Source organism: Heptranchias perlo, chromosome 6 (assembly GCF_035084215.1).
Source record: "Heptranchias perlo isolate sHepPer1 chromosome 6, sHepPer1.hap1, whole genome shotgun sequence".
NCBI lineage: Eukaryota > Metazoa > Chordata > Chondrichthyes > Hexanchiformes > Hexanchidae > Heptranchias > Heptranchias perlo.
In genome coordinates, this window is record NC_090330.1 from 6,977,379 (window position 1) to 6,999,893 (window position 22,515).

A 22,515-nucleotide genomic window follows, 5' to 3' on the forward strand; every position below is an offset into this window, starting at 1 on the left:
CGATCAATGGCATTGTAACCTCTGTTTCCCATGTATGTACATGCTTCCATTTAGCTCCTCCCTGTTTCTTTTCAGCAGACACAATTTTAGGCAAGCTGCGGTGAGTCAGTTTCAGATTACAAACCCATCCCTTTGAGGGATCAAGCCTACCCATCCGCCTTCTCACCATATCCCTCCATCCATCCTAGCTCCAGAAGTACATCTAATTGTCTCTGGGAGCCCCTTATACCGTGGGCTTCAATGACTGATAACTCACTCCACAACTCTGTTACGTTTGCTGCCTCCTTCCTACTTTCCTCATTTGTAGCTTGCGGCCTTGGGGTATTCAAACACCTTCCCCATAGCTTGAAAACATGCCTGGCTCCATTTTGTCAGCTCCCTTCATAATCAAACGCTTCAAGTGGGAGACCTTGAAGCCTCTTTGGCAAAAAAAAACCCAAAAAGACCCAACTCCGTAACTTTTCCACATGACGTTTTTTGCTCGTTGCGGCCTACTCACAAAATGGAGGAAAAGCCCTTTCGCCCTCCGTGGATTACCACACGGTGAAGTAAATACCAGCCTTCATTTATGGTAGGAACACAATTAATAATCCGCAGTTAGCCTAACGGACTCCTACCAATTTAATATGCAGTAACCCGATTGATTCTTTGGTAGCTGGGGTGGGGGTTGCTGTTGTGAATTGCTTTCACCATAACTGTATCAGTGCGTTGTACAATAGCTGCCGTTTTTCTTTCAATATGTAGCTTTTTTTACCTGTTCGATTACAGTCGGAAGCAGTTGTGTTGGAGGATGTGTCGCCTTTGCTTTGGCTGCAGTTATTCTTTCGGGAGCAAAAAAAAGCACAGTGACTTCCCTCAGTCTGGTCGGCCCTTCCTGTTAGTAACTCTGTGGTCTTGCACCATTTGTGTTGGTGTTGGTATGATGTTTCCCAAGATGACAGCAGTTTGTGCCTTAGCAAGTGAATCTGAGGACACTTTGGTGGAAGGTTCCCTCTTGCCTCTGTATGAAGATTGCCTACAATTTAAATGTCCTAACGGTGCATAAGTGGTGGGTCAGCCGTGGCTCAGTGGGTAGCAGTCTTGCCCCCCTGAGTCGGAAGGTTATGAGTTCAGGTCCCACTCCAGAGATTTGAGCGCCTTATACTAGGTTGACACACCCAGTACATACTGAGGGGGCACTGCACTGTCAGAAGGTGCTGTCTTTCGGATGAGATATTAAACCAAGGCCCTATCTGCTCTCTCGGGTGGATGTAAAAGATCCAACTGCACTTTTTCAAACAAGAGCAGGGGCATTCTCCCTGACCAATATTTATCCCTCAATCAACATCACTAAAAAAAAAGATGATCTGGCCATTATCTCATTGGTGTTTGTGGGATCTTGCTGTGCAGAAATTGGCTGCCGTGCTTCCTGCATTACAGCAGTAACTACAAAAAAAAGTACTTTATTGGCTGTAAAGTGCTTTGCGACATCTTGAGGTTGTGATAGGCACTATATAAATGCAAATCTTTCTTCTTTAAAATATTTATGCTGTTTCCACCATAGGGCGACCAAAGGAAATCTTGCCACCAAGGAGATAGTCTCAATACAGGCTTTGGGCTTCCCAATGGATTTAGCATAACTGCAACCGGTGTAAAGCAAGGTTCCAAGGGTAATTAGGAGACATAATTTGAAACCTATTTAATGCTGGCTGGGGTTGCCCTCCAGGATTGTCCTGGAGTCTCCAGGAATTGAAGAATAATCTCCAGGACACCGTTGCAAGCAAACCCTAGGGAGAGAAATCATAGGGGCATTAAACAAAATTGCGTTTTTTTTAATTTTCTTTGGACACTTTCATTTATTAGTTATAAACATATTATGAGGTGGGGGGATAAAGTCTGTTTGACTGACAGTCAAGATTAAACCCATCGGGTAACAAAGAGTCCGTTCACTTTCCAATTGGCCGTGGCAAGGCAGAGCGCCCGAAGGATGGACCAGTTGCGGGAGAGTGGGGGTGGGGCAGTTCAAGCAGAGGGGGGGGGGGGTCAAGCCATGAAACCTCCAGGAATGCGACCGACCAGAGTTGGCAACCCTAATGCTGGAAAAGAGCAGACAGAATGTGCTGCTCTTTTCCATCGTTAAAGTTTAACTGGCATGACGACTGAACGTGTGTGGAGGGCTCTGCTCTCCATGACTGGAGAGTGGCACAGAGCAAGGCAGTAAGTACTGGCCGCTAATCGCAACCCATAGTGTAACCGTGCACTAACTCTAAGCCCCATTTTTCAAATTTTTGCTGGAACGGGGCGTCCCGTGACGTTAGTTAGACTTGTTTGTGCACGCTTAGGTTTTAAAATTTTTCGTCCGCAAAGTTACTGGAAGTGCGAGCTGATAACAGCGCAGCGAGGGCGTCTGAGCATCTGGGACCTTGGCGAACTACGGGACCGACAGTCTATCTCCTTAATCAATGAGATTAAAGGATTGAGAAATAAGCAGAGGAAGGACTGGGAAGGGGAGTGAATTAGAGAGGGTGAATTCAATGTCAAATCAGGTACAGAAGGGGAAATAGAGAGAGTAAAGAAAGATTCAATTAAGAGAGAAAAAAGTAAGAGAGAAAGGAAAAGTAAGAATTAAAAAAAATTGACATTTTTAAAATCTTCTATAACAATTTAGAACCTGAGGGAATGAAACTCCACACTTATAATTGTTTACTTTCTGGGCAAGAGAGGTTGATTGGCAGTCAGTAACAATGATCACATTGTTAAAAGGGTACTTACGCTGTTAATTACTAGATTTAACTTTCTGTGGCGAGTTTAATGGGCCATTAATGTGCAAATGCAGTAACTTCATGAAACTCACAGGGAGGTTGAGGGCGAGATGCCATTTTCTCGAAGCTAACGGCGGAACAGCGCAAATCGTCCAGCAACGTGTGGCGATTCGCAATTCACGGGGTGTGTCTTCCTCGTCACAGGTCGCTGGCCGATTTGCATGTTAATAACGGCTTTATTTTTTCGGTAAAATCTGGGCCAATGTATTTTTTTTATAGATACATTGATGGGGGAAGTTTGCACTTATTGTAAAGCACCCTGTGGTGCAAAACGAATCAGCTGTGCAGCATTATTTGTAGAGCAGTGCAACATCTCCAGAGGGATGAAAGCTATTTACGCTGGTTAAACCTAAGTAGTGGGTGAACAAGGTGTTTAAAAGTGTGACATTTAAGTGTATTGAGTAGTGCTTTTGAGGCGGTGAACACCAGAGCGGATTAATCCACTGCCGAGCTACACGGAAGGCCCACGAACTGCTCAGCTTTAGTTGACCCTTCTCAGATTTGTCACCTGCTCTGGCATCTGAGGGATGGTCCAATTTTTTGGGTGGGCTATCTAGAAATTTCTAAGATGCAACACAAGAGGCTGAAAGGTTCTTAAAAGAAAAAGTGCACATTCTTTTCTGCATAATTCTGTGTCTTATGATGTGAAGAAATAATTCATTCCTTGAGGTGTTCGATGAGTTTCTCTTATCATTATCAGCTAACGTCAGAACTGAAACCATGATCCTACTCCTTTGCCCAGGCCCTGTCCTTTTCACTATTTGATTTTTGACCTGGTAAAAAGTGAGCAGGCTGCCCTTACCGTTATACCAGTGAAAACAGAAAAAAAAGCAAGACTTGCATTTATATAGCAGCTTTCACAACCTCAGGATGTCTCAAAAGTGCTTTACAGCCAATGAAGTACATTCACTGTTGTAATGTAGGAGCCAATCTGCACACAGCAAGGTCCCACAAACAGCAATGTGATAATGACCAGATAATCTGTTTTAGTGATAAATATTGGCCAGGACACTGGGGAGAACTCCCCTGCTCTACTTTGAAATAGTGCCTTGAGGATCTTTTACATCCACCTGAGAGGTTTAACATATAATCTGAAAGACAGCAGCACTCCCTCAGTACAGTACTGAGAATGTCAACCTAGATTAGGTGTTTCAAGATTCTAGAGTGAGATTTGAACCTACAGTTTCTGACCCACAGGCAAGGGTGCTATCCGCTGAGCCATACCCAACACCTAGTAATGACTAATACATGGAATAGTGAGCAGTGTGCAGATCTTCTGTAGCGCAGGTGGGGCTCTGAATTTTCAACATGATGGATGGCAGGGCTGCTCTCTGACTGGGCTGTTGGAGCAGTCTCAGGATGTCCGAGATGACAACTCCTGTGGAAGCAAAGTTTTTCAAGGGAACGGTAGCGGTGCTCAATGGGGAGCAGGGACAGTGATTATAAGCGAGAGGGGAGCAGAAGCCTTATTTCCTTGCAGGGCCGGGTATAGCGGGCAGTGGTCTCAAGAGATCAGTGGTGTTGACAGAGTACCATCAAGAAATGTGGTGAGTGAGATGGTTGACTTTGTGTTGGATGGAAGCTACCACGATTTTGCCTTCAAAAGTATGGCTCGTTGCCCATAATGAATAGTGGGGTTTCAGGCTGAGTAATGCTAAGGTGTAGCATTAACCAAAGGTATTAAGGGATATGGGCCAAAGGCAGGTATATGGCGTTAGATCACAGATCAGCCATGATCTTATCAGATGATGGAGCGGGCTCGAGGGGCTGAATGGCCTACTCCTGTTCCTATGTGTACATTGCTGTTTAATTGTCTTGCTTTTTGGAACTGGGGGAGTGAATCCTGCTGTCCTTCTGTCCCTGTGTGACGTAAAAGCGAATTCTCCTTGGACCAGAGGTGAGAAGGGAAGGCAAATGGAGTAAAATCACACAATTTAAAAAAAATTAATTCTCGGGATGCTGGCAAAGCCGGCATTTGTTGCCCATCTCTAGTTGCCCCTTGAGAAGGTGGCGGTGGTGGGCCGCCTTCTTGAACCGCTGCGCTCGAACCAAATTCCTGTCGGTGCTGTTAGAAATGCAGCTGTGCAAGAACAGCGCTGATTGAAGAATATTTCCTTCAGGTTTCAGGAAAGTAACGTGAAACGAAGCATATCAGATTGACAGTGATCGATGGGGCTGATTGTAAACTTGTGCAGTGCATGCGTTTTTTTTTTGTTGGCTTTATTTAGTCAAAACATGTTTCTAATTTACATCGATGACTTGGACCCAGAAAAGCCAATGCAAACTGGTCAAAGCTGTTGATGAACCAGGTGGGGCAGTGGACTAGGAGGAGGGCAGATCAGAAATTACAGGATAAACTGGTGCGGTGCATGCTGTCTGCCTTCTAGAGGGAGCTGGAAAGGCCGGTTCCTGACTGGGGCAGAGATCGCATCTTATAGAAGGTAAGTGGTTTTACAGATAACACATGGTCCATGTGACCTCCTGGACTGGTTTCGACCGCCTGAGAGGGTCGGAGAGGAATGTTCCAATGTATTTTTTTCCCTTAATGGCCCTGGGTTTTTTTCGTCTCTCCCTTTTGTCTCTCCCCGGAGATTACATGGGCATGTTGGGGTGTGTAGGAAGTGTCCAGTCACGATGCTCCAGCCATCATGAGTATGGGGCAGGCTTGATGGGCCAGTTGGTCTTTTCCCGCCAGTCATTTTCGTATGTTCATATATAATTGGCAATATTTGTACAATAGCAGATAATTTAGATGTGTGGAGTACAAATAGAGTATAAATACAACATGAGTGTTAGGAATATGAAATTAAAGTAGGAGGTTAGGAAGTCTTCAGCAAGTTGATCAGCCTCTGAAAGAGAAAAAGATACGGTGAGACACTTCATTAGAAACGGCTCTGAAGATGGTTGTTCTAATGAAAGGTCCCACCCAAGACCAAAGCCTAGCCTTCTCTTTCAGATGCTGATTGACCTTCTGTGCATTTTCAGAATTTTCTGCATTCAAGTATACAGCTTCCTAGGCTTGGCTGGATTGGGTGGTAGCTGTGGTTCAGTGGGCAGCACTCCCACCTTTCTGAATTTAGAAGGCTGTGGGTTCACAGGTCCCTTCCAGAGATCTTGAGCACAAAATCTAGGCTGATACTCTGAGTGCTGCACTGTCAGAGGTGTTGGCTTTTGGATGAGATGTTAAACCAAGGTCCTGTCTGCCCTCTCAGGTCGATGAAAAAGATGCCATGGTACTATTTGGAAGAATTCTTCCCGGTGTCCTGGCTAATATTTATCCCTCAACCAACATCGCTAAAACAGCTTATCTGGTCATTATCACATTACCGTTTGTGGGAACATGCAGTGCACAAGACCCCACCTTGTAAATTGGCTGCCGTGTTACCTAAGTCACAACAATGACTGCACTTCAAAATGCTGCATTGGCTGTAAAGCGTTTTGGGACATCCTGAAGACGTGAAAGGCGCTATATAAATGCAAGATCTTTCTTTCTTCTTGGGTTTTCCAGTGATCTAACAACAGTTGAGGGGGGAAGAAAAGGATTTAGCATGAAAGAGGAAACTTACATAAAATTAACATTGAATTAATAGCACAGAAACTGGCTGTTCGGCCCAACTGGTCTGTGCCAGTATTTGTGCTCCACATGAGACTCCTCCCATCCCTCATCATCTGACCCTATCAGCATACCCGCTTGATTGGCACCCCATCCACCACCCTAAACATTCACTCCCTTCACCACCGGCGCACTGTGGCTGCAGTGTGTACCATCCACAGAATGCACTGCAGCAACTCGCCAAGGCTTCTTCGACAGGACCTCCCAAACCCGCGACTTCTACCACCTAGAAGGATAAGAGCAGCAGGTACATGGGAACAACACCACCTGCACGTTCCCCTCCAAGTCACACACCATCCCGACTTGGAAATATATCGCCGTTCCTTCATCATCGCTGGGTCAAAATCCTGGAACTCCCTTCCTAACAGCACTGTGGGAGAACCTTCACCACACGGACTGCAGCGGTTCAAGAAGGCGGCTCACCACCACCTTCTCAAGGGCAATTAGGGATGGGCAATAAATGCCGGCCTCGCCAGCGACGCCCACGTCCCATGAACTAAAAAAAAATAACCTTCTATTCCTTTCTCCCTCATATGTTTATCTAGCTTCCCCTGAAACTGAGCTTCTTGAAGGTAGCTCTTGGAACAGAGAAAGTGTGGGAGTTTCATTGGAGATTAGAAGAGATGGTGAGACCAAGGACGGCAACCTGAGTGGCCATTTCTATGCTTGTAATGCAAGAGTTCAGGGATTAGTTTTTGTTACTATTAGAAAGTCACAATTGTCACTGTCATTAATTTTCTTGGACTGTGAGAAAAGAAAGAAAAAAAATTTGCATTTATGTAGCACCTTCCACAACCTCAGCGCATCCCAAAGCACTTTAGAGCCAATTAAGTACTTTTGAAGTGCTGTCCTTGTTGTAATGTTAGAAACACAGTAGCCAATTTGTGCACAACAGCAAACAGCAATGTGAAAATTATCAGATAATCTGTTTTAGTGATATTGGTTGAGGGATAAATATTGGCCAGGACACAGACTTACAGGCAAGAAATGTATTGGCCCAACATTAAAGAATATTGGTTTAAGTGCAGTTTTTCTTATATCCTAATAATAGATTAAATATTCCCAACGGCATTGTATATCAATATATTTAAACAAGACACCTGAGCGTGATCAGAGGCTGGTTTTCTCATTGGGATGTGAATGCAATATACGATTTAATTTTTGCATATCCCCGATTATCACCATCGGCGGCCATGCCTTCAGCTGCCTCGGCCCTAAGCTCTGGAATTCCCTCCCTAAACCTCTCCATCTCTCTCTCTCTCTTTCTCCTCCTTTAAGACGCTCCTTAAAACCTACCTCTTGGACCAAGCTTTTAGTCACCTGTCCTAATATCTCCCTATCTGGCTCGGTGTCAAATTTTGTTTGGTGATCGCTCCCGTGAAGCGCCTTGGGACGTTCTACTATGTTAAAGGCGCTATATAAATGCAAGTTGTTGTTGTCCTGTAAAATAAATCTTAACCCTTTCACTGCTGCCTGTTGATCACATCTGCAGGAAGTTCTCAGCATGGTGACAATGAAATCAATTCTTCAGGTAGATATACCAATACCCCTCCTCTCCCGCCGCCTCGAGAAGACAATTGCGCTTTAGTAGTTAGCTACCACCATTCTTCTCATAACTGTCAATAAGAGGAGACTGCAGGAGGTAGGAAGTAACTGCATTACAGGCTGTTCAGTTGAAACGGAGGAGATGGACACTGTTGGAAAATTCAACAGGGAGCGGAACAGATTTTGGCAAAGGTTTGAGGGCGGTGACTGAAAGCAAGGTGGAAGAAATAGGTTTGGAGGAGGTCATTGGAAAAGTAGACAGAGGTGACAACAACAACAACTTGCATTTATATAGCGCCTTTAACGTAGTAAAACATCCCGAGGCGCTTCACAAGAGCGATTGTCAAACACAATTTGACACTGAGCCACATATGGAGGTATTAGGACAGGCGACCAAAAGCTTGGTCAAAGAGGTAGGTTTTCAGGAGCGTCTTAAAGGAGAAGAGAGAGGCGGAGAGCCTTCTGAAGTTGGTTTATGATGGACAGGAAGAGATTGTTGTTTGTGGGTTGAGCAGTGCAAGGCATCACCCTGAGAAAATCCGGCAAGAAATGGATGTTCTGCTGCACGCATAAACTGTCAACAGAGGGGGGTCGAAAAGAATAAAACAAACAAATCTCGGAAAGTCCAAAAAAAAGCGTTATGACATAAAAATGGCTCTTCGTGGACCACGCAGATTGCCAGGAACGATCCAGCACTTTCCACGATGGAAAACCGAACCTCATGATAATTAAAGCAGTTGGCTCTCACTTTATACTTTAATTACTTCTGCAGTCCCCTATTCCAGGCTAAAGCCCTTTCGATCAATTCACCACGGAATATTGACAAAGGAGGCATTAGATCATATTAGTGTTTTTAAGGGCTGATGCATTTTCCGCTTGGGTGCAGTTTCCGACAGCGATTCAGACACTGCCTCCGAGCCAGAGAGTGAGACACTTGGAAAAGGGAAGTCACTTAGCAACCAGTTGGCAGGACGGGCTCACTTCTGATTTTCTCACTGAAACAAATTTGCGTTTTGATTTTGTTTTCTTGGCAGCGAGACTTGTCAATGAATTAAAATCGGAGAATGTTGGCGATACACAGTCAACTTCTTCTGAAAGAGAGTAAACGGACTCTCTCTTTCAGACGCGGACTGACCCTCCTGTGCTTTTCCAGTGTTTTCTGATTTTATTTCATATTTTTTTCCCCCCAATTTAAAAAAAAATGCATTCTTGGGATCTGGCGAGGCTGGCATTTATTGCCCATCCCTAGTTGCCCTTGAGAAGGTGGTGGTGAGCCGCCTTCTTGAACCGCTGCAGTCCATGTGGTGAAGGTTCTCCCACAGTGCTGTTGGGTAGCGAGTTCCAGGATTGTGACCCAGGGACCATGAAGGAACGGCCGATATATGTTCAAGTCGGGATGTTATGTGACTTGGAGGCGAACTTGGAGGTGATGGTGTTCCCATGCACCTGCTGCGCTTGTCCTTGTAGGTGGTGGAGGTCGTGGGTTTGGGAGTCTCATCAATAAACCTCAATAATCTGTTCTGCATTCACAACACACTACCTCAGGAATTGGGTGTGGTGTGTTGTAAAGGAGAGACAGAGGTGACAAGTGACCCATATAGGATCAAAGGTCGTCCCCTCCCATCCCTGTCAAAAGCCTCAGACCTTATCTGATGCAATTCTTTACATTAATTATTTTTGAAAAAAAAATCATCCTTGGAGAGGGTGCAGAGGAGATCTGCCAGAATGCTCCCAGGGATGAGGGACTTCAGTTATGTGGAGAGACTATGGAAGCTGGGGGTTTTTTTTCCCCTGAGAGCAGAGAAGATTAAGGGGAGATTTAATAGAGGTGTTCAAACTTATGAGAGGTTTTGATAGAGTAAATAAGGAGAAACTGTTTCCACTGGCAGGAGAGTCGATAGCCAGAGGATACAAATTTAAGAAAATTGGCTAAAGAACCAAGGGGGTGATGAAGAGAATTTTTTTAACGAGTTCAGCGAGTTGTTATGATCTGGAATGCACTGCCTGATAGGGTAGCTTTCAAAAGGGAATTGGATAAAGTGTAAAACTCAGTAAAAAATATAAGGGGAGAGTAGTGGACAGTTGTGAGGTGTGCAGACACTATGTTACTTTTCTATTTTTCGTGAGCTGTTGTTATTTGAACATTAGTGAAATTAATGAAGAAATTGCAAGCATGAAAGAGGGGGGAGAGGAGATACAATATATGGAGAGGCTAGAATGAAAGGTAAAGCAGAAATATTTACAGTAGTTACAGTCAGTACAGGAGCCTCATACCTCTGTAAAATAGAGTGTGTTATTTGTCCTTAATGCCCTGTCAGCTGGTCATTTTCTAATCCTATCTAATTTCCAGTCTTCTTCCTGTGACATAAAAACAATGGTTGGTGACGTTGACAGAGGTCATTAACTAGTATTTGTAGAGCTCTCAACAGCAATGGCTAAAAGATAAACTTAGATGGCCAGCCATGGCCTATAGTGCAGGATCCACCAAAACTGATGAGCCAGAACCTTCTCCGGCTCAACGTTCATGAGACTGAAGCCACCCTCTGCGGTTCCTGACGGAATCTTGCACACTAGCCCCTGATTCCATGCTCCATGCTGGTTGCTCACTCTGCAGTGCACAGCCTTATTATCCTGTTTGACCCTCAGCTGAGCTTCAAACCCCCATATTCTATCCATCATCCCGACTGCATGTCTCCCACTGTTCGAGCAGTGGTCAAACGATGTGCTTTCTGCTTTCCTGAGCTCCAAAACACATAAACTTCACCTGGTCCAAAGTTCTGCTGCCTGCACCCTTGCTGTGCTAAGTCCCGCTAGCCTATCAAGCGGTTCTTGCTCGCCCCTTTGGCTTTCCACTTGTCAACTGATTGATTTCAAAATACTCATTCTCTTTTACAAACGCCTCTATGCTCTTGCTTCACTCTAACTCTGCAACCTACTCCAGTCCTACGATTCAGCTTGTCCCCTCTTCTCCTCTGACACTGGTTTACATTATGAACCCCCCCCCCCACCTTCCCTCTGCTGCGGCATTGGTGGCCGAGTTTTTAGCCATCACGACCCTGCACCTGAAACTCTCTCCCTAAAACTCCACTCACTTGCTACATCTCTCCTCACCTTAAAAAAGTCTCGGCAAAGCCTATCTCTTTGACTCTCCTTTGTACATCTCCTTTAACTCCTCCCAAATCCATCCCCCCACCCCTCTTCTACATGCACTTAAGAAACACTTTGGAAAGTTTCATTGTACTTTCCTATGTTCCATACGCTGTTGTTGTCAAATAGTAGGGGAAACAATAAAATCAGGGACTAGTGACCTAGCGACATCAAACTTGGTTTTCAAAGCTTGTAAGTTGGAATATTCTCCACTTGCCTGGATGAGTGCAGCTCAAGAACACTCAAGAAGCTCAACACGATCCAAGATAAAGCAGCCCGCTTGATTGGCACCCCATCCACCACCCTAAACACTCACTCCCTTCACCACCGGCGCACAGTGGCTGCAGTGTGTACCATCTACAGGATGCACTGCAGCAACTCGCCAAGGCTTCTTCGACAGCACCTCCCAAACCCGCGACCCCTCCCACCTAGAAGGACAAGAGCAGCAGGCACATGGGAACAACACCACCTGCACGTTCCCCTTCAAGTCACACATCATCCCGACTTGGAAATATATCGCTGTTCCTTCATCGTCGCTGGGTCAAAATCCTGGAACTCCCTTCCTAACAGCACTGTGGGAGAACCGTCACCACACGGACTGCAGCGGTTCAAGAAGGCGGCTCACCACCACCTTCTCGAGGGCAATTAGGGATGGGCAATAAATGCCGGCCTCGCCAGCAATGCCCACATCCCATGAACGAATAAAAAAAAAGTTGCAGGAGGAACAGAAGGTTGAGGGAGTTAAGGAGTTCCCCAGTTCAGAGATGCCTGGGAGAGAATGTGTTGGTGTAGGACCCAGTGCCAGAGTTTTGGTTTCAAAAACAATGAAGATGCAAGAAAGAAGAATAACATGTATGATGGCATATAGGAGCTCAAGAGAAAAAAATCAGAGCAGCACTAACTAGAACATTCCTTCAATCCCCTATGACAAGTCTGGAATTCCCTTAAAAAGTCCTGTTCCTCTCCATCTCCCTCTTCTTACGACCTTCCTTAAGACTCACCTCTTTGACCAAGGTTTGGTCAACTCTCCTAATATCTCCTTCTTTGGCTCAGCATCCATTTCTTTTCCGCTATGCCTCTGTGGAGCACCTTGGGACGTTTTCATACATCAAAGGCTCTATACAAATGCAGGTTGTTATTGTTTTGACTTCTATCAAGATTTTTTTTTTAAAAAGCTTAACAAATGTACCCCATTCCCTTCGTGCACCGAGAAAAAACGAGGACTGGAGGCACCTGCTGTGCATTGTATGTTTGTTTCATTCAGTCCAAATGTTGGGTGAATAGATCAATAACTGGAGAAATATACTCCCTTCAGTCGTACTCGTGTGGGCTGAAAACTGCAGAGATAGTTTCCACATTTCTGTGGTTCCTGATTCACAGCGGTTCTTGGCTTTACCATGGATGCATTTAAGGGGAAGGCAGATAAACACATGAGGGAGAAAGGAATAGAAGGGCATCCTGATACGGTTAGATGAAGAGGGGTGGGAGGAGGCTCGTGTGGAGCATAAACACCGGCATGGACCACTTGGGCCGAATGGCCTGTTTCTGTGCTGTAGATTCTATGTAATTCTTTTGGGCTGCTACTCAAGTCAAAGTATTTCTGTTAGTTTGACCTTTGACCTGTACAGAATAGTGGCCATAATCTCTTACCGTATGACAGGATATTTCCTTCAGGACTTTCAGGCCTTGACTTTCAAATGCCTCCTCTGTCACGATGCTGAACTGGGAAGGTCTCTGAACGCTAACATCTCTTGACTTCGTACATGTTATGAAAAGTATAATAAAAAATAAACCAGGGTAAACTGACCCAATGAGAACTGCGCTGTAATTGTTTGTTGTGTGGTTAAATTCACATTCACAAATTTTCCATGTGATCAGGTTTGGCCGAACAGACTATTCCTACCTGTTCGTTGAGTTGAATCGACCTGAAAGCTCTCCAGAAAGGCAAGGATGATCATTCTGACTAAAACAAATATCAGTATTTTAAAAACTACAAGCCTGAAATTGTAAAGGCCTCTCAGATACCCTGGGGAGGGGGGGCGGAGAGAAAGAAAAATGGGGCAGGAGTCAGGATTTAGGCCCCGAATGGACCAAGAATGTCAAAAAAAGGTGCATGGGGACCAGAAAATACCCGGGGGAGAGGTGGGTGGTGGTGAGGTAGTGAAGGGTTGGCAGGGGGATTGGGGGACGGGAGAGGAGGGGCAGCCAATTCAACCCCGGGCTGAGCTTCTGACCTCATAATCCTCTCCATCACAAATACTGCTTACTCCCACCTCCATTACATTACCTGTCTCCACCCCGGCCTCGGCCCATTTGCTGCCCAAAGTCTCATCCATTCCTTTGTCACCTCCAGCCTTGACTATTCCAATGCTCTCTTGGCTGGGCTTCCATCCTTCATCCTCCATCCTCTGTAAACTTCAACTCATCCAAAAACTTTGCTGTCCATATCCCTACCTTCATCAAGTCCCATTCGCCCCTCATCCCTGTCTTTCATTGACCTACACTGGCTCCCGGTTCCCCAATGCCTCAAATTTAAAAGAGTCTCATCTCTGTGTTTAAATCCTTCCATGGCCTTTCCCTTCCCTATCTTCGTTATCCCCTCTAGGGCTACAACCAAAACCCCTCGCCCCACTGCCCCCCCCCGCCGCCCGCGCCCAGAACTCTCCATTCCTGTGATTCTGCCCTCTTGTCCAGATTTACCAGGATGATACCAGGAATGAGAAGTTTGTGTTCTCTTGAGCTTGTAAGAATGATTGAGTGAAGTCCTTCTTTGCAACATTTTTATGTCTCTGTGTTTTTTTTAGCCCCTTTTCGCCTCTGCTGATTGTTGCCGGAGTCTAGTTCCAAACAGCCTTCCTGTTCCTCATCTAAGTGCCGGCTCTCCATGTGCGTGCCTAGGCAGTGAGTGTCAGAAAGTTATTTGACCATGGACTGCATCACAGCAAAAATCCAATCCTCTTCTCACCTGCTGTCCGTCCGTGCGCACTTTCCAGCAGATCGCCACTGAATAATGATCGGCAGCGTGAATTACACAGAATTTACAGCACAGAAACAGGCCATTCGGCCCAACTGGTCTATGCCGGTGTTTATGCTCCACACGAGCCTCCTCCCACCCCGCTTCATCTAACCCTATCAGCATATCCTTCTATTCCTTTCTCCCTCATGTGTTAATCCAGCTTCCCCTTAAATGCATCTGTGCTATTCGCCTCAACTATTCCTTGTGGTAGCGAGTTCCCCGTTTTAATCACTCTCTGGGTAAAGAAGTCTCTCCTGAATTCCTTATTGGATTTATAGAATCATAAATTCATAGAATGATACAACACAGAAGGAGGCCATTCAGCCCATCGTGCCTCTGCCGGTTCTTTGAACGAGCTATCCAATTAGTCAATTGTTAATAATAAATAATTAGCAATTATTTATCAGTGACTACCTTATATTTATGACCCCTAGTTTTGGACTCCCCTAGTCGTAATTAGAATGTATTAGTAATTAGAAGCCTAGCTACTAATCACCTCTTCCCTCCCTCAGGGGTGTTGAGGTCAATTCCGCCACATCAGCCGAGAACAGTTAACCTAGTGCACAAGCAGCGATCGAATCTGGCCTTAGTACCACGTCAAAGGGCGCTTTTACTCATTGAGTTATCAGAGAGCGCCGACTTGGTTTTTTTTCCCTCCAGTACTTTCTGTTGCTTCCGGTACAGTGATTTTGCAAAATTGGCTGCTTTTATCTGTTTATAGCAATCATAATCCTTCTTTAATCCTCATCCAAGCAATTTTTTTGGCAGACGAGTTGTGTTTTTATCAGGATTAGAGTGTAAATTCTCAGCCTTTGGATGAAGCACTCCTGAAACCATTGATGCAATTCTGTACAGGTTCTCTCTCGAACTTTGGTTAGCAATGTACGTGCTCCCTCTTGTACTAACACGTTTCTTTGTCAGCTTTTATTGGTTTTCGTAAGCAGGGTCTTGACTAATTGAGAGGAGAGCTCCACAAGCCTGTTAAACTTCTGTTGGATTAGAAAAACAGCCCTTGTTTTATGAACAGCATAATCATGCTTTTATTTAGCCATTGCAGGCGTTGTCGTTATCTGTGAATTTGTTGCGATTGATGTGTGTGTTTTTTAAGGGTTCTACGGATATCAGTTTGAGCCCTGTTTGGTGTTACGCAGGACTGACAGATCAGAGTTATACTGCTTTTTAAAAACTCATTCTCGGGATGCGGGCGTCGCTGGCGAGGCCGGCATTTATTGCCCATCCCTAACTGCCCTTGAGAAGGTGATGGTGAGCCGCCTTCTTGAACCGCTGCAGTCCGTGTGGTGAAGGTTCTCCCACAGTGCTGTTTAGGTAGGGAGTTCCAGGGTTTTGACCCAGCGACGATGAAGGGAACGGCCGATATATGTCCAAGCTGGGATGGTGTGTGACTTGAGAGGGGAACTTGGAGGTGATGGTTTTCCCATGCACTTGCTGTCCTTGTCCTTCTAGATGGTGGAGGTCACGGGTTTGGGAGGTGCTGTCGAAGAAGTCTTGGTGAGTTGCTGCAGCGCATCCTGTGGATGGTACACACTGCAGTCACGGTGGCCCAATGCTTGTTCTCTAAGGAAAGCAAATCTGTCCTGTTCGTTAACTTCTGAATACCATTTAAATTTTAAGGCTATAGAAGCAAAGAGTAAACCTTGCCCTTCCACAACAACAACAACTTGCCTTTAACGCAGTAAAACGTCCTAAGACGCTTCATAGAAGTGATTATCAAACAAAATTTGGCACCAAGCCACATAAGGAGATATTAGGACAGGTGACCAAGAGCTTTTTCAAGGAGATAGGTTATAAGGAGTGTCTTAAAGCAGGAGAGAGATGCGGAGAGGTTTTGGGAGGGAATTCCAGAGCTTAGGGCCTAAGCAGCTGGAGGCACGGCCGCCAATGGTGGGGGCGAAGGAAATCGGGGATGCGCAAGAGGCCAGAATTTGAGGAGCGCAGAGATCTCGGAGGGTTGTAGGGCTGGAGGAGGTGACAGGAGATAGGGAGGGGGCGAGGCCATGAAGCGTCTTATAACATCTCAGGCGATGGAGCTTATTGATGGCTGCAGGAAGTGTAGGGCCCAGGAAGACGGGGGGGGGGGGGGGGGGTGTGAAAGGTGGGATGAAAGAACAGCATTCCCTCAAAATTAACAAGAAAAGCGGGGTAAATCTTCGCTTTCAGTGCTGCCGGCACAGACCTGGGAATTCAGGCACGCGCTCCACACCTTTCCCTCCATATCTTCTGGCAGAAGGAGGGTATGTCATGCTGCCAGCAAAAAAAAGAAGTCTTCCTGAATAGTTCAGTGGGCCTTGGCTTGTCATGGTATGATCTCATCGAGGGCAGTTGCCCAATCTATGGGTTCTTCTCCCTAATCAATCTCTACCAGCTCCCGATGAAAAAGTGGCTGCTCTGTGCAATTTAAGTATAGATTGGATTGGGATCAGATTGTCATTTCCACCACCCCCACCCCAGTCGAATAGATTGCTGATCCTCCCTGCCCAATTTCGCTCACCAGGAGCGGCTTGCTTCAGTGAGGGGTTTCAGGATTATTGAAGTCCCAGGAACTGTACCCAAGGCCCTCCCCCCCTCTCCCTTTTGAATCAGCACCCGCAGGATGAGGAGTGAGAAAAAAAGAAGAAAAATAAAATTAACAGAAACGTTTCCACTTCTTTGACAACAAATGAATTGATTGAAAGAGGGCTCTTCTCTATTTTTAGTTTTACTGATTGAAGAAACATCAGTAATTCTCAAGGGCTTTCACAAGAGTGCAAAAAATATTTGTATAAATGGAGGAATGCTTCAAGTAGAGATAAAAATAGGAACGCTCGTAATTTATTTGAAGTATGTTTTTATTTGCAGGAAAGTAAACAAAATAATTGTTTTGTGTGCTCGTAGAAAACCAAAACAGATTATCTGGTCATTTGTGCGACCATGCTGTTTGCCTACATAATAGTGACAACACCTCAAATGTAAAACGTTGGTGCAAAGTGCTTTGGGACACCTGGAGGACATGATAAGGTGCTATATAAATGCAAGCTCTTTCTTTATGTTCCTTCCTAGAATATCAATGCCATGACACTCCTTCGCCTTTGACTTTTTCCTACTGTCCTTTGAACCCCAAGTTTGATATCCACCAATCACTTGGTTAATTTAGTTAAAGAAAGAAAGACTTGGATTTTTATAGCGCCTCTCACAACCTCGAGACGTCCCCAAGCGCTTTGCAGTCAACAAAGTACTTTTTGAAGTGTAGTCGCTGTTGTAATGTAGGAAACGCGGCAGCCAATTTGCGCACAGCAAGCTCCCACAGACAGCGACGCGATAATGACCAGTTATGCTGGTTGAGGGATAAATGTTGACCAGGACAACCAGAGAGAACTGCCCTGCTCTTATTTGAATATTGCCGTAGCATCTTTTACGTCCACCTGAGTGAGCAGACAAGACCTCGCTTTACCATCTTATTTGAAAGATAGCACCTCTGACAGTGGAGCACCCCCTCAGTGCTGCACTGGGAGCGTCAGCCTGGGTTATGATCTTAAATCTCTGGAGTGGGATTTAAACCCCCAACCTTCTGACTCAGAGGCAAGTGTGCTGCCTTGTGGCCGCTGCTCCATGGGCTTTGACCATTGACCTACTCCTTTCAATTTAAAAAAAAATAAAGCAGCAACAACAGACAGGTGGAAAGAACAGCAGAGAGAGAGAGATTTCTGTGAAACATCTTTCAGCTGAGCCGAGTCCAATTAACTAGAGGATTCGGGTGAGGAGTGGTAACGGGTTGTGATCACAGGAACATCCTGTGCTTTCTGACTGCCGTTCCCCGATGGGCTTAAGCGCAATTTGAGTTACGAGATAAAAACAGGAATACAATAATCTGCTACTTTTTTTTTAACCTAACCATTTGTTGGCAATTTTGTTTCCCAGCGTAGAAGGAATTGCTGAGAGGGTTTGCAAAGGGGAAAAAAAAATGACATCGATCTTTGTCATCGTGCTTTGGAAAAGTCAATTGGCTGTTTCTTTAAAACATGCTATTTTAGTTCATTTTTTTTATCCGGGAGCTCAGGCTTTGCAGATTCAAAGTGTGGGGAGTCAAAAGCTTTGCCAGAGTTTAATAGTATCTGATATTTGTGATTTACAAAGTTACTGAGAGGAGTAGATACTGCGAGAGGTTTGTATGAACTGTGGGGAAAAAAAGACATTAATACGAAATTTCCAGCTCTCAGCCTGCATTGTATCAGGATAGGCTCACTCCCATAATCTTCACCTTGTAGCAAGGAACATAGTTAGAATTCAGAAAAGGAAAAGTGTTTAACTCTTTCTCCAGCCTACGGATCAAAGGATCTTTGAACTCAGACCTGGTAAAGTTAACCCTAGTGTTGCTTTTTATTATTAATAATTGGGCCATAATTTTGCAGTGGCAGGGCATCTAATGGCGCCTGCCTTTAGTTAGACTTGCCCCTGCAAGTTTAGTTTTTGATGTTTTTTGCGTGGCAAGTTGCTGGAAGTGCGAGCTGATAACGTCGCAGTGAGGGAAACAGGGCATCTGGGACCTGAGTGAACAGGGCAAGCAACAGGGTATCTCCTTAACCAGTCAGGTTGAAGAATTGGGAAATTAAGAACACAAGGACTTAGAAGGAAGAGTACATTAGAGTGGGTGAATTCAATGTCAGGTCAGGCACAGGAAGAGAATTAAAGAGGGGGAAAGAAAGATTGGATTAAGAGAGGGAAAAAAAGAGACAGAAAGAAAAAGTTAAAAAAAAGTGTAAATTTAAATTTGACATTTAAAAAAAAAATCTCCCAACAACAATTAAAACCTGAAGGAATGAGACTCCACACTTGTAATAGTTAATTTTCAGTGCCAGAGAGGTTGATTGGCCATAATTAACACTTATCATGTCATTAAAAAGGTACTTAGACTTGAAATGAATCATAGAAAGGTTACAGCATGGAAGGAGGCCATTCGGCCCATCGAGTCCACGCTGGCTCTATGCAAGAGCAATCCAGCTAATTCCACTCCCCCCGCCATGACTTAACTTTCTGTGGCAAGTTTAGTGCGTATCTACCGCGCAAATACAGGAACTTCAAGACGTTTAAGGAATTTCAGTGGTGAGGCAGACAGCGAGATGCCGTTGTCGTGAAGCTAACCGTGGAGCGGCGCATCTCGGACAGCAAGTTTTGGATTTTTGAATTTAACTGCGCATCTGCCCCTCGCCTGAAGTTGCTGTACCATTTGCGCATAAATAACGGCAAGTGCCTTAGCCTCACCGTTAACTGTTATTTTGACAGTAAAATCTGGCCCATTTTCTCTTGTTTTCGAAAAGGAACTCTTATTGAGTTTCACCTTTTATTGTACTTAACACCCACACCTTAATTTCCTCCCCTCTTTTGAAGGCGCTGACTCCTACTGGAGCATAGTCTGGACAGCAAAGCTACATGATCAGTGCGGGGGGGCGGTCATAACCAGATCTGATCCTGTGCTCACCCGATATCCCAGCAAGCTGAACCTTTCGTGGGGGGGGGGGGACTGGACAGTACTCTTCAGTCCCACCACTGCCCCAGCTCAACCCAGGCCTGGGGTTGAATGCAGTGAATGAGTACCCACCAGGCAAATTTTTTCTTTCATTGAACTATCTGGAGACCCATGTCTAGTGTCAAAGTTATGTATAACTCATGGTTTCCTCAGTTTGTAATCTTGAAGCCTGTTCTCCATCCTTGGTTCCAAAACAAATTGTCTCTTTACACCTGTCTTTATGATTTTAAAAGCACTCGGACCACGTCTTCCTTTAATCATCCTTCTCCCCATGAGAACTGTTTGAGCCCTTTGGTCCTTATGCACAAATGTAAGGACTTGCACAACACCAGGTTATAGTCCAACAGTTTTATTTGAAATCACAAGCTTTCGGAGCTTTCCTCCTTCGTCAGGTGAGTGAAGGGTTCTAAAAACGCACAGCATATATAGTCAGAGAACAATGCCTGGTGATTACAGATAATCTTTCCAACTGCCCCCTATCACACCTCGGCTGGGAGACGATCACAGCAATCAAAGGCGTCGTTGGTGTCCAGACAGGTTAGCCATGGAAAACATTACATCCCAGAATACTGAATACACAATGGGTCAGATCACAAAGACAGAGAGGGAAAGAGACCCGAAAGGCAGAGAGAGAGAGAGAGAATGACCAGTTGTATTAAAAACAGATAACTTTTTTTCGCTGGTGGGGTTACGTGTAGCGTGACATGAACCCAAGATCCCGGTTGAGGCCGTCCTCATGGGTGCGGAACTTGGCTATCAATTTCTGCTCGACGATTTTGCGTTGTCGTTCTCTAAGACAAGTCACAACTTTGTCCTTCTCTAAGTGCTTCCTGCCACTTCTGTTCTCATGTGTTTTAAAGGGGTTAAGAGTACATTGCACTTTAAATCAGCTTGATGTCCATGTGCTTGAAATGGAATATAAGCTCTTATCACACATCAATATCCAGTGTCTCATCCAAACAGAAAGCTCTTGTTGTGTATCTTCCTACTGACATACGTATTAAATGGGAATTGATGTTGTTTTGAGGAGAGCAAGAAGCCAGAATTGCATGTTTTATATTCATGTCAATGGCTTGGCAGATGTTACGTTTTTATTTGACTAGCAGAATAAGACAAGTGTATTATAGACCCTCCTCATCATTAGTGTGGAGTAATCCTTCCAATGATTTGTGCCTTCTCCTTTATGATCACAACTAAGTATTTAACCTTTTGTATTTGTTATGGTCTTTCTAGGGGGCAAGGGAAAATAACTTTTCTTCAACCCTTATTGATCTGAATATTTGGTTCAGGAAGGACTCCTTGCCACATCTTGATTGATTGTTCTCCTCCTCTTTCCAAACTTGATGCTGACCAGCACCGTGGGCCTGCTAGTGAGAAGCTTCAAACAGCAATCGCACATTTTGGGGAAACTGCCCTCAATTTTCCCCTCCAATTCAAATTAATGGATAGCAAATCGTGCGCAGCGAGTCGAATATATACGGTTGAGGCTCTCTCTCTCTCGTACCCTCCCCTCCCCCTCCCCGTATCCCGAACTCAGAAAATGGCCCCACATCTCCCACCCACTTGAGACCACTGCAGAAGTGACAAGGAAAGAAGGTTGTAACTTGACTTTTTTTTCCTGTAATAAACAGGAAAGTTGAGTTAAGGCAATTTACAACAATAACAACAACAACTTGCATTTATATAACGCCTTTAACCTAGTAAAACATCCCAAGGTGCTTCACAGGAGCGATTTTCAAACAGAATTTGACAACGAGCCACATAAGGAGATATTAGGGCAGGTGACCAAAAGCTTGGTCAAAGAGGTAGGTTTTAAGGAGCGTTTTAAAGGAGGAGAGAGAGGCGGAGAGGTTTAGGGAGGGAATTCCAGAGCTTAGGGCCGAGGCAGCTGAAGGCACGGCCGCCAATGGTGGAGTGATGGGAATCGGGGATGCGCAAGAGGCAAGAATTGGAGGAGAGCAGAGATCTTGGAGGGTTGTAGGGCTGGCAGAGGTTACAGAGATTAAGGAGGGGCGAGGCCATGGAGGGATTTGAAAACAAGGATGATAATTTTAAAATTGAGGCGTTCCCGGACCGATAGCCAAAGTAGGTCAGCGAGCACAAGGGTGATTGGTGAACGGGACTTGGTGCAAGTTAGGATACCGGCAGCAGAGTTTTGGATGAGCTCAGGTTTATGGAGGGTGGAAGATGGGAGGTTGGCCAGGAGAGCATTGGAATAGTCAAGTCTAGAGGTAACAAAGGCATGGATGAGGGTTTCAGCAGCAATTTATTTGTCAATAAAAGTTTATGCTTGATGTGCCATATTGTCACTGATAAGCTCTGTATCTAGTTGTAACGGCTGATCGAGAGTGAGCAATTAAGCATTGTTTAATTGAATTGTTTGAACAGTGTAATTGGCCATCACAGAATCAGTTAGCAATTTTCTTATCTCTATTTCACTTGAAATATGTGAAACTTCAGACTAGCTCCAGATCACTTCCACAGCTTTCCATCTCTCTGATTTTCTCCACCCTTTTTTGGGTTGCAAAACCTTTTCATTTATACCGTCACATTCATGGAATGAACAAAAACAACTTGGATTTATATCGTGCCTTTATTCTCATTCTCATGTTTAAATCCCTCCATGGCCTCGCCCCTCCTTAACTCTGTAACCTCCTCCAGCCCTACAACCCTCCAAGAATTCTGCGCTCCTGGCCTCTTGCGCGTCCCCGATTTTCATCGCTCCACCATTGGCGGCCGTGCCTTCAGCTGCCTTGGCCCTAGGCTCTGTAATTATCTCTCTGAACCTCTCCGCCTCTCTAGCTCTCTCTCCTTTAAGACGCTCCTTAAACCTACCTCTTTGACCAAACTTTTGATCACCTGTCCTGACATC

The 22,515-nt window shown here is 45.0% G+C and overlaps 1 protein-coding gene across 1 annotated transcript in view; it reads left to right on the top strand.

The window, feature by feature from the left end:
• nlgn4xa (neuroligin 4 X-linked a) overlaps positions 1 to 22,515 on the top strand; it is a 181,002-nt gene that overhangs the window by 19,924 nt on the left and 138,563 nt on the right. The gene's annotated exons all lie outside the window — the stretch shown is intronic.